The sequence below is a fragment of the Chrysochloris asiatica genome, unplaced genomic scaffold, assembly GCF_000296735.1.
Source record: "Chrysochloris asiatica unplaced genomic scaffold, ChrAsi1.0 scaffold00018, whole genome shotgun sequence".
NCBI lineage: Eukaryota > Metazoa > Chordata > Mammalia > Afrosoricida > Chrysochloridae > Chrysochloris > Chrysochloris asiatica.
The window spans coordinates 2,242,602-2,256,240 of NW_006408536.1; the positions used below are offsets into that span (position 1 = coordinate 2,242,602).

Consider the following 13,639-nt stretch of genomic DNA (forward strand, 5'->3'; position numbering starts at 1 on the left):
TGCCCCTGGCCTTGTCTTCACTGATGATATGGAGCTTTTCCATCTCCTCTTTCTTGTGGAAAGAGAACTCCATATATAGGTTTGTTATTGTTGTTGTTAAGTGCCATTGAGTTGGTTCCAACCCATAGCGACCCTGGATAGGGTTTTCAAGGAGCAGCTGGCAAGCTTGAACCACCAACCTTGCGGTTCAAACCAACTTGGCAGTCCAACGCATTAATCCACAGTGCCACAACGGGACTTCTAAGTCTCATTTATTGTTGTTGTTGTTGTTATGTGCCGTGGAGTCAGTTCAGACTCATAGCGACCTTGTACAGGGTTTCCAAGGCTGTAAATCTTTACGGAAGCAGAAAGCTTCATCTTTCTCCTGCTGAGCAGCTGGTAGTTTCCAACGGCTGACCTTGCGATTAGCAACCCGATTTGTAATTACTACGCTAACAGAGATCCTTCTTAGTCTCATTGTTGTTGTTGTTGTTAAGTGCCGTCGAGTCAGTTCTGACCCATAGCGACCCTGTACCGGGTTTCCGAGGGTGTAAATCCTTACGGGAGTAGAAAGCGTCATCTTTCTCCCGCGGAGCGGCTGGTAGTTTCGAACCGCTGACCTTAAGGTTCGCATTAGTCTCATTAGGGTGCCTTAAAAACAAAACAACAACAACAAAAAGAAGACTTTTTGTGACATGTGGAAAAAATAAATCGATTTTGAGATCAGAGCTAATAAGCAGAGCATTAACAAACAGAGTATTTGGACTCCTGGTGTGGCTCTGCAGGATCAGCACTGGACTTCGAACCACAAGCACTACACTTCAAACCCACCAACTGCTCTTAGGGAACTCTATACAGTATGGCTATGAGTCAGAACTGACAAGACAGCACTTAACAACAACACTTGTATGTCCTGTAAAAATATTCCGATATTTAGTAGAGCCCACAGGGCACAAAGTTATGCAAATATTTTAAAGACAACCAAACACCATGAGAGACTGAGTCACTGGGCTTGAGGGTTTACGACTTCAGTCTGAGGTGGAAAGAGAACGGGTCATCTAAGTGAGTTAGAATAAAGACAACATTCTATATTCTACTTAGGTGAATTTTAACTGGGTTCTTAAAAGTTTGGGAGTGGCCATAAAAGATGCAACTGTTCTCGTCTTCCTGTTCAGTAAAAAGAGGATTAAAGAAAATCAAAGTCTGAAGAAAACAGTTCTAAGGGCTAATGAACTATGCAAACCCCAGCTTGCATTATGCAGTGACTAGAAGTAAATGGTTTCTAGCTACCATTACCAACTGCTCTGGTTGGGAGGACAATACAAAAATCGAGAGAAAAAAATCAATCACAAAACACTGTTGATAGAGAGTGATGGAACCAAGATTATAGCCCCTAGACCCACTTCAAATGTGTAGCTAAAGCCACCCTCAGAGGTCACCTTCAAGACAAACAACTGTTGTTGAAGTCCCTTCTAGTTGGTCCAACTCATAGCAACCCTTTATTGGGTTTCTTAGAAGCAGATGGTGAGTTTGAACAATTGACTGTATGATTCAGACTGACCTTGTGGTCCAGTACTTTATCCCACAGGGCCACACCAAACAATAAAGAGGCCTACAGTTCGAACTACCAGCGGTTCCGCGGGAGAAAGATGAGGCGGTCTGCTTCCATAAAGATTTACAGCCTCGGAAACCCTGTACAGGGTCGCTATGGGTCGAAATTGACTCAACAGCACTTAACAACAACAACATGAAGTGAACAGTACCACTAGAGAATACCAAACTTCTCAAGTACATCAACCAAAACAGCTACAGGGCAGTAATTGTGCAAAAACAAACCACTAAAGGCAAGCAGGAGGAGGAAAGATGGGTGAATGGATATGGCAAAGCCTAGAAGTCATGTCAGGAAATGAAACGTGTATAGCTTGCTGACTAGAAAATTAATTTACTCTATAATCTTTCACCCAAATGACAAGAAATTAATTTTATCCTATGACTTCAATATGTTGTTTCTAAGTGTTTTCAAGTTGGTTCCGACTCATAGCAACATTTTCTGTATAGGGTTTCCAAAGAGTGGCTGGTGAGCTTGAACCACTGACCCTGCAGTTCAAAATGACAATGCATTCCTGCACATTAGCAGGCCACATTAGGTCGCCATGACTTCAATAAACTGGGTGCTATATTCAGTAAAAGAAAAAAAGCCACCATCCACAATAAATTGAAATCTTATTAAATATAATAATTAAATACAATTTCCCCTATTGTCTTAAAGTATGTGTCCTTAACAAATCTATTACAAGGGCTAGCAGCACAGAATATATTTTCAGTAACAGCATTTCCACAAAAGGCATCTGAGCAAAAATAAAAATAAAATATACATCTCTAATGCGACAAGTAGTCCTGTTGTGACGCTGTGGGTTAGTTAATGTGCTGGACTGCAAAGTTGGTTTGACTTGCAACTTCAGTGGTTCAAGCTCCCCAGCTGCTCCTCGGTCGCTATGGGTTGGAACCGACTTGATGGCAATTAACAACAACAAGTAACAAAGTAATTATGTGGCCATATTGACTACAAAAATTTTTATCAAGGGGTTAAAGAATGAATTTCATCTTCATAGCTCATAGTGAATTTTTGATCTGATATTTAAAAATGCTATAAACAAGCATTCACCCTCCAATCAATTCTACATATATGCTAAATGCTCACTAACTGTATTTCTAATTTCACTAATGAAGGACAATTTCAGCCTATTTATAAAGCAAGCTAGAATGGTTTGTGCAATGCAAAGTCATATATTTATACTGAACTTCTAAACTTATAAAGTTTATCTTTGCAAGTCAACTCAAATGCCAAATTTTAACTTCTTATCTATTCTTTGTCAAAATTCCTTAGCAATCCTAGAAAATATATCCTTTCCCTGTCCTTCACATAAATAGTAAAATTGATAGGCTATGTCTAATTTTATTTCTTATCCGATAAGGAAGGTCCAGTGGGGCATTGTGCGAGACAAAAATCCCAGAAATATTGGTCATTTCAGGTACACATACATTTCTAGGGGAAGTAATTTCCACATAAATTGAATTTACAAAATAATTTAGAATGAAGGATTCCACAGCAACTTGGTGGTACTTGTGCAACTTGGTAGATCTTTCCTGGAACAGAAAGCATCATTTTAATCCCACTGGGAGTCTGGTAGATTCTAAATGCTGATCTTGTGAATAGCAGCCTAAATCAGAATCCACTACCCTACAAGGGCTGCTTCTAGCGATTCTGTATGGTGTTTCAAAGTGTGTAAATCTCTAAGGGAGCAGAAAGCCTCATCATGCTTACAGAGCAGAGCACCTGATGGTGTGACCTTGTGGTTAGCAATCCAGGATTTATACTATATCACCAGCAGCGAGCCCAGCATTCTGAGTAGGATTTCTTTCTTAAAAAAAGATCATAAATATTTTATTTCCAGCTAAGGATTTGTATTATGTAGAGTCTTATTCTATCATTGATGTTAGAGTACAAAATTAGCACCTTCCTTTCAGAATTTCTATTTTATTAGAGTCGGTCAAGTTACATAGAAAACATAATTTGAATTGCAATCTATGGAACATAAGAAGGACTCCCAAGAAAAACTATACACATATATTTAAAGCTTTTATTGTAAAATGAGTGATAGTTTACATGCAAGAACTTTGGTTTTGCACTCATCCTTTCATATTTTCTTTCATTGCAATGACTACAATCTCCTCCCTATATCATCATTTTACAGTATTTGCCTTCATTCAATATATATATATATACACACACACACACACACACACAGAAATACTCAGGAATGTATAATCATTTAAACAATCAAATGGCACACACCCTTTCTCTTTCCAATAGTCTAGAGTCATCATCTGCTCTATCTCTCTATGTCTTTATTTCTGCCTCCATCTTTGGTGTCACTGCTTCTCTGGTTAAGGTCCCAAGTTCTGCTCATTATCTTTTCTCTTGATGGTCCTAGGGTCCTCTGTTGCAAGAATGTAAAATGAACAACTTTCCTATTTATGTTACAAAACTTCTACCTTTATAGTTGTGATAATCGCAATTAGAAGAGATAACAATTCCTCACTGCTGCATGAAAAGAATCCTATCTCTACCTCTTTCACCAAACCTGTCTACACAAGATGAAAACTATTCAGTGGGGATTCTACCTTTCCATGCACACTCTGAAATTAAGCTCCCTCTTAAAAAACTTGTAAGCCAGTCAATCAAATTTCTTTATTATCCTCTAGTTGAACACTGGTCATAAAGCCACCGAAGCAAGGTCGAATGGGTGCAATCTGCAAGTATGGGTGTTCTTGGAGGTCTCCATAACTGATATATCTTTTACAATATTAAACAATTATCATAGGAACACCATTTCAGAGTGGCATTTGACTCTGCCATAAATCCCATGTAGATATTAAATGCAATTAATTTGTATTATATTTATCCACTTAAATTGCTTCTTTTAAATATGGAAAATATTTAAAATTTTAAGATTCACTTGTGAATCTTTGGTTCCCTTGATAGTGTTTTCAGGTTAATGATCCTGTTATCCTGTTTATTTACCCAGTTTCCACAGAACAGTGAGATTTGGGATTGATTTCATTAAAACATTAATGGAGACAACAAAGAATAATCCTTTAGGACCTATGGTAAGAATCATTAAATTAGATCCTAGAAAGTAGTTTCAAATTGCTTTTTAAACTAAATGACCACCTATTCTTTCAGTATAGAGTCATTCAAGATTTTTTTAAATGCAATTTTCTGTTTTCTTTTTTGTAATAGTATTTGTCTTTAAAAGTCTTTGGGTTTTTTTTTTTTTTTTAAAGAAAAAAAATTGTAAAGTCTTGAAAGTCTTATTTATAAGAGCCAGGAAAAGCAAATAAATCTGTTAAAAGTTCTCATTACAAATAACCCTTTGTTTTTTGTTTAAAATACAATACATCCACAAAATAAGTATAAACAATTGAAACTACGAGCTGTTTTGTGGGAGAAAGTTGAGGCTTTCTGCTCCCTCAAAGATTTACAGCCTTAGAAACCTTGTACAGTGTCAATGTGACTCGGAACTGACTCTGCGGCACATAAGCATCGCCCACCACCACCACCATACAGCCATGGAGCCGGGGTGGCACTGTCGGTTAAGCATTGGACTGCTAACTACAAGATAGAAGGTTGAAACCCACCGGCTTCTCCATGGTAGAAAAATCATGAACTTCAATAAGACATTTGTAGTCTCAGAAACCCTATAAAGGGTTGCCAACTTTGATTCAAGTAGATAGCAATAGGTTTGATTTGGAGTATGAATGAGGCTATAGAGCACTGTTGACACTGTGAGTTAAACATTGGACTGCTAACCAACTGCAAGGTTAGCAGTACAAATCCACCAGCCACTGCTTAGGAGAATCATCAGAAACCCTATGGAAACATCAGTCAAAATCTACTCAATGGCAGTGGGTTATAAGAAGGCAATGGCTAAGTTGAGGCCATATCTACAGATTCCATCAAAATTTATTAATGCCATAGGAATATAAAAGCAGCCCCCAAATTAGTATGCTGTTATCTCCTTCTTACTACAGTACTTCCATTTGACCATCTATTGAATGTCGACTACCCTTTACTGCATATTTAAATTTAATAATTTGAGGCAAATATGATACTTACATAAATAGAAAGAATCATGATTAATACTCCATTTGGATATTTGCCAGCAAGCTAATTTGTTGGTGTATTGAATTTCACTCTTAATAATGTAGGTAGGTGGAGAAGCATGTTTGATTTTCAAAGTCCTTTATTAATCCTATATTAAACATTTAGAGTTGCTGTCATACATACCATGATCAGGAAAAACAACATTGCAAAAGTAAGAAAGTCCAGGACACTATGGACTTTCTTCTATTTAATATAAAATATTCATTGTTTTCTCCACTGCTCTTTATTTGAGAAGTAAAATAATATAGGAACCATGAAAAAAGAGCAGTTGAAAAGAAAGTCTGAAAATTAACACTAAGATTTCAAAAATAGATAATGCACAGGAAGAGCAAAGAAGGAGAATTAAATCAATAATAAGTCAAATTACTGAGCTTGAAGAAAAATTTCTCAATATTCATCTGCTAGAGTAACAATCAGAACAGAAGAACAAAAAGATCCAAAGTAAGCCTACGAATTATGTGGGACATAATAGAGAGGAATACTTTATGTGGGACTGGAACTTTACAACATGAAAATCAACAACAAAAAAACCCATACAGAGAATATTGTCCATTGGTTTTTGGAAGAAAACTTTTATAACATCATGAATGATGAGAAGATAGCAATTCAAGAAGCTGAACTCCAAAAAGTACTACAGTACTTCCAAATGGAGAGGAAATTAACTGAATTTCAAGAAAAAAATAAAATAAAGAAGTAAAAGTTAAGCTTAAAACTGAGACCATGCCTTAATACTAAAACTCATCCTAACCATTACCCTGGAACCCTCTTGTGGCTCTGCGGGTTAATGCACTGAGCTGGAAGGTCAGTCGGCAGTTCAAGCTCACCAGCTGCTGCTTTAAAGCCCTACACAGGGTCCATTTGAAGTTGGAACCTACTCAACAACACTTAACAACAACGAGACAGTATGTTATAATGAAATATAAAAGAGTCACCAACATTTTAAAAAGTAAAAATAAAACAAAGAGATATTACAATATTTTATTACAAAATATTCTGTGGTAGGTTTCTTGAGATTCAAATCACCAAGTTGAATACCATTCCAAGTAATGTAATTATTATTGACCCCAAGTTCACCCAGTCGAATTAGAAATTGAGATTCAATAAGCAACAGGTCAGGAAGTATTTGTTCAGAATACAGCATGTTAAAAAACAATATGCCACCTGCTCATGGCATAATATTATACAATGAAGACATGCCTGTATTTAGTATAAAATTTTATAAAAATTAAAAAGATTAAATGCAAGAAAAATAAAATACACTATTAATGAATTATACCCATGACCCTCTACATAGCAGAACTACACAGAATTGTTAGGTATGAACAGGATTTTAACTTCATTTGGGAAGTCAGAAAAAAGTTTTCTAAGCTTTTTAATCTGAAAATTCAAGCATGCAAAGGAGATACCTGGATAGAACAATTAAAAGTATTTTGGAGATAGAATAATAATCATCAGACTGATTCTGGGAAGACAAAGTGAGGTATGTGTATTCTTGGAGGGCAGGAATTAAGAGGACAGAAGAGAGAGGGGAAATGAATGGGTTAAAAATAGGAGAAAAATGGACAAATCAAAGGTCTGTTGGGCTTATTAAGAATTTTGGACACTCTTTTAAGAACAATGAAAAGTTACTGAATGGTTTAAAGTCAGGGAAAACTCAATTCAATTTATTTCTTTTTTTTAAAAGCTCATGCCCAGCAAGAATGCTGGTGACCACATTGGTCTACTGGTGAGTGGAAGAGGGGGAAAGGAAGCAATAAAAGAATGGGCTGAGTTCAACCATGTTCCATAGTCTCCTGTTGACCTAGAGATGAGCAAAAGAAGAGGAAGGACTGCTTGGACCAAAGTGTGGTGAGAACCAGGGAATACCTGAGCCCATGGACAAGGACATAGCCACAGAAGGCTAGAGCTGAGAGTGAAACATCCAGCTGATACGAAGTGAGGGGAGATGCACAAGGGCGCCCAAACTTGCAGATTGTGCCAATCTTACCTAGCCTCGATGGCTTGGTAATCAGAACTCGACTAGAGGAAGATAAAAACGAAACATTTGATAAAGGAAAGAAGTGTAAATTGCTACAATTTGATGAACTTGACCTACAGTCATGGAGGTAGCAGCTCAAAAAACCAACAGAGAGGGAAGAAGTATCAATGTTTTCCCCTCTGTATGCAGGTAGATAGGGACAGGCAACTTAGACATTGGCGACCAAAAATGAGGGGGTGATAAAGCCTTAGAGGTTTCAAGTGGACGTTAAATTTAAGAGTGTGAGGGGGAAGATTGAGTCCTCACTGAATAGTTTTCACCTTGTCTAGATGGGTCTACAAAAAAAGAGATGGGGATAAGATTCTTATGATTCAATAGTGAGTAACTGTTACCATGACTAATTGAGACTGTCACAATTGTAAAGGTAGAAGTTTTGTAACAAAAATGGGGAAATAGTTAATCTTCCAGTCCAGAAAAAGAACAGTCCAGGGAGAAGAACACAAGCGGAATGCGGGAACTTATCCAGAGAAGCAGCGACACTAGAGATACAGTCAGAGATGGGGACTCTAGATTCATGGGAAGAGTGGGACTGAGTGCGGACAGCCAGGACGCAGACTTGCAGAATGTGCCCTTTGGTGGTGTCAATTACTATATATGCCTGAGTGTTTGGTTTTTTTTTTTTTTTTAAATAGAGCTAACATGAATAGAGAGAAATATTGTTAACTGATGGTACGTGATCGGGATTATAATCACTGTAATGAAACAAAGAATATGAGTAATATGATTTGTTGAATGTAAAATTGTAAATTTTCACTCAATTCATAATAAATGCTTTAAAAAAGCAATCATGTGCCTAATTGCAAAAAGGAAACAATGGACTGAATAGAGCAACAATGGATGTATTTACAATTTCCAGGTACTCCTTGTTTTTACATAGGCTGTTAGTAGTAGATCTGGAGAGCTAGAGAAATTCAATGGAGGTTTACGAGGCTAAGGGTTCTACAAACCATTATGATTCTTCCATGAAAGTAGTGGTGTGTGTAACCTTCTGGGTCCCTACTCTAAATAACCCCACACATGGTTTCAGAGGCTATGAATTATTATGGGAGCAGAACGCCTCATCTTTCACCCTTGAAGCAACTCATAGATTTGAACTACTGATCTTAAGGTTAGCAACCCAGCTCGGAATCCATGATATTAAAAAGGTAGAAATCAACACAAATTGCATAATTCATGTGATTCTTCTTTGAAAATTCAATAAAGTAGGTGGTGTAAACTGTTGACTCCTTCAGTCTGTTAATGTCTGAAATAAAGGCATAAAAAAGCCATGCAAATTCTAGTTCAGCATTCCTTGTGATTTTCCTGAGAAATGCTATATACTACGATCACCTAGAGTCTTGGTATGGCGCTGCAGGATAAGAACTGGACCTCAAGGTCAGTTTGAGTTGCAAGGTGGGTGGTCTTTATGAGTCAGAATTGACTTGAGGAAACTTAACAACAACAATGATCACTGAAAAAAGTTATATTCTACATACCAATCATTGTCTTCCTGTCCCAAAAACAAATACTGGCACAAATTATAAACCCATTTAGAGAATTTGTATTTGGAACAGTAGCTTCCTAACAGTGGATTCCTCCTGAGCTCTTGAGCAGAATCTCTACATATATCCAAATTTCATTTATACAAAAGAAATGTGCAATGTTGTTATTACAGGGTGAGGATTATAATCATCGAGATAAAAAAAAGTATATGATTTGCTAATGAAAAGCTGATAGTCTTGCCTGTAAATCTTCACTCAATTAAAAAAAAAAAAGTTGTAAGGAGCTTTCTGGAAAACAAAACTGAGGCTCGTGGAAAACGGACCACTGCTTAGGAATTTGAATAAAATTAGAATCTCAAGAATCTAAAAGAAATCTGTAATGCTGAGTACTGGTGTGGTGTTGTAGTATAAGCACTAGACTGATAACCACAAAGTCGGCAGTTCATCCCCATCTGTCACTTTCAGGAACTGTGCACAGGGTCGCTATGCCTTGGAGACCACTTGATGGAGGACACCAACAACAACATTTAATGTTAAAATTTTCAACTACAATATTCTAATACTGAATATTATTTTTATTACTATAGCAAAAAGGAAAAGGAATAAAGAAAATGTGCAAGTCTTTAGAACATCTATAAATAGAGAATGTATCAAAAGATCACATTTCAAATTTGAGGTAAAAGACTGAAACTCGTTTAGTTCTATCGTCTCCAAAAGATACAATGAATATTAACTATCAATTAGGTTTGAGAACTGAATAGTCTGTAATTTCCAAACAAAAACTAAAAAAATCATTTAATGATGTAGTAAGGCATAAAAGAAAATGGGAATTTGGTAATTTTCATTTCGATTCCACTTTTCTCTCTAGCTAGCTATATAAAGGATCTTAATAAAGTTCATGGAAAATGGAATTAAAAGATAATGGAATTTTTGCACAAACTTTTTGTCTGCTCCAAAGTGATTGAATAAATGAGTTTTTATCTTACTATAACTGACCGCAAATAAATCAACTACCTCACCTCCAATACTATGCTCAGATCTACAATTTTTTAAAACAGAAACTATTAAAATCACAGGGAAAATTAATTTAGAACTATGCACTAGTATCCTGAAAGGTTTGAAAACGGTACAGCAACATGATCAATAAGACTTGGGCCTGCTGTTAATTTCAAAGGTGCTTTCCCTAAAAATCTAACCATCGTTACAGTCTAAAGTCAGAGAATGTCTGCAGGATCCAGAAAGAATTTGTCATAGTCGTTTACCTAAGCATGTCCATTTTCACTGATAAAAATTCCTGAGATTAACAGAATGCCCAATTAAGAAATGTGTGTTTCTACAAAAGTTCACAACCACACACACACACACACACATTATGCAGGAAATGATTAAACAAAAGAAAAAAAAATGGAAGGTGAAATGATGACAAAACAAAAGACTTATACTAGTAAAAAATGGCAAATTAATTTTACATTTACACTTTACCATATGGCCAAACATCAATGATTGCTTCAATATAACTTCATCTTAGTCTTTTGATTTCAAAGTCAGTGCACCCAGAGTGCTCCTTGGAGGCCAGGATGGCCAAACGTCATCTCTCATACTTCAGACAAATTGTCAGGAGGGACCAGTCGCTGGAGAAGGATATCATGTTTGGTAGGGTGGAGGGTCAGAGAAAAAGAGGAAGACCGCCAGCAAGACGGATTGGCCAAGTGGCAGCATCGATGGGCTCAGGCATGGCAACAATAGTGAGGTTGGCCCAGGATCGGTCATTGTTTCATTCTACTGTGCATAAAATTGCTATGGGTTGGTACCAACTCAATAGCACCTAACAACAAAAACAAATATAACATAAAGCCTACTTATACTATATGGACATGGAGGAGTGAAATATTAACTACATATTTTGGGTTGAATAAGATTGGTACTCTATGTAGCCAAGAGAATCATGAAATGGCCATTCTAAGGACAAAGTAAACAGTCATTCTTTTAGTCACTCAATTAATCATTCATTCATTCACATTTTTTTTTTTTTTTTTGCTCACATTTGTGCTCGGTTCTAGGACATTGATTCATTTAAATGTCAGTTATTCCAAATCTGTGTTGGACTCAGAAGATGCAAAACAAATAGGACATTAGTGACAATCAAGCAAGGAATCATCCAGTAGAGGGAGACAGACATAAAAAATCAAATAAAAGGAACGTACTGGTCACTGTGACCAATACTGTGTGCAGTATGAAGTGAAGTCATACAGGAAGACTTGGCTCAGTAGTAGAAAACAACTATGGAAACTCACAGCCTATAATGAAAATATATTACAATCTGCCACCTACACTCTCTTTATGTCTCAAAAATTTCAGGGATTTTTATGTGCATATTAATGTTTTTCAGCTGAAGGCAGATGAACAGGAAACATTTGCTCAATATGGATAAAGCACTATTTACAAGCATTAAGATTTATTGGACTTGTATACACATATATTGGCAGTACATGGGTTTCGTTCTAGAAATTAGAATCAACAATGAAGACATTCTGACTTTTTTTTGTTATCTTTTCTACCAGAAATGTTCTTATGCTTACTGTCCTCTGTCCTCTGTCCTCAAGTTCATTTGCACTCAGAGTGGCCCTATAGAATTAGAATAGAACTTCCCAGTGGGATTTTCCAGGCTACAAAGCTTTGTGGAGGTCAGCAGCCACATCTTCATTTTGTGTTAAATGACAAACCTTCAGGATACCAGCCAAACACTTTAAGCAGTGTACCACTATAACTTGCTTAAATGATGCATATTGACTCAAATTTATTTAAAAAAATAATTTCAAAGTTACTAAGATGAACACCAAAGGTCAGGTTCCTCATTAGTTTCTTTGTTTTTGTTGTTAAGTGCCATCCAGACAGTACTGATTCATAACCGCCCTGCATAGGATTTCCAAGGAATGATGGGGTGAGTTTGAACTTCTGACCTTGCTGTTTCAGGCCAATGACTATCCTATAGCACTCCACCATTATACATGTACCAATTTGTTAGCTTTCTTTTTAGGATGATTTTGTCTCTGTTATATCTCTAAATTCTATCTTCTCCTTCCTGTTTGTACTATCAATGCAATACTTCATAGGCACTGATACTATTATAACTGCCTCCAAACTGCACCTCTTTGCCTTCAGTGAGTGTCTGCTCTTTAGCTGTCTATAAATTACAGCACAATGAATTGGCTTAAAGTGCAACTTGGTCATGTTACCTCTAGCTGGAACATCTTCAGAAGCTTCCAATTGTCTGCTGGTGGTGGTTATATGCCATGGATCCGTTACAACTCATAGTGATCCTGCTTAGGATTTCTGAGGCTGTAAAGTTTGACAGGAGCAGAAAGCCTCATCTTTCTTGCCCATAATGGCTGGTAGTTTAGAACAGCTGACCTTGAGGTTAGCAGCCCAACTTGTAACCACTAAGCTATTGTCTACTTAATTACCTAGAGACTCCACCCTATAGCTGTGAAGGTTCTCTAAAGCTTTTTTACTCCAAATGTGGTTCCTATACCAGCAGTGCCGGCAACATTTGGATGCACCTTAAGAAAGTAGAAACTTGGGGCCCAACCCAGATCTTCCATTGATTTGTAGCTTTAAAACACATTTCATGAAAGCACTGCTAAGTTGTATTTCCGATCTTTACTACCCACTATGTTCTTTCATAGGATTCCTCGTGTGGCACTCTAGGATATGCAATGAACTGTGAACCACAAGGTCAGCAGTTCAAACCCACCAGCTGCTCCTTGGAAACCCTATACAGCTTGACTATGAATCAAAACAGAGTTTATGGCACTTTATAACATCATCTTCATTCATTACTCTCAGTGTACAATTAAGTTTCTCCTGAAGACTCTTTCCTGGCTTTGAATCACTTTAGCATCTCCATATGAATGCCACAGAGCACAGCATTTTACTTTTACAAACTTGTCATTGAAGGCATGGTTGCTGATAGGTGCCTTAGAGTCCATTCTTATACACAATGGAAGGAATCACTGCCTGGAGCTGGGCCATTCTCTCAACTTTCATTAGGCTTGAGCCCAAGGCTGCTGCCACTGAGCAAATCCATTTCATTAGGGATCTTCCTCTTTTTCACTGATCTTCTACTTTAACTAACATGATGTCCTTCTCAAGAGACTGGTCCCACCTGACAATATGTCTGAAGCATGGTGAAGTCTCACCATCCTGGCTACCAAGGAACATTAAGATTGTACTTCCTCCAACATACTATTCATTTAATATCTCACATTATGATGGTATTCAAAACAACCTTAAATACAGTTGTTGTTTGGCCAAGTATCATTGATGTAATTCTGACCCATAGCAACCCTATACATGGTTCCCAATACTGTAAATCTTTGCATAAGCAGAAAGCCACATCTTTCTCCTGCAGAG

At 37.1% G+C, this 13,639-nt stretch overlaps 1 protein-coding gene across 1 annotated transcript in view; it reads right to left on the reverse strand.

Moving 5' to 3' along the window:
- IL1RAPL1 (interleukin 1 receptor accessory protein-like 1) overlaps window positions 1-13,639 on the reverse strand; it is a 1,809,453-nt gene that overhangs the window by 1,070,314 nt on the left and 725,500 nt on the right. The window lies entirely within an intron of this gene.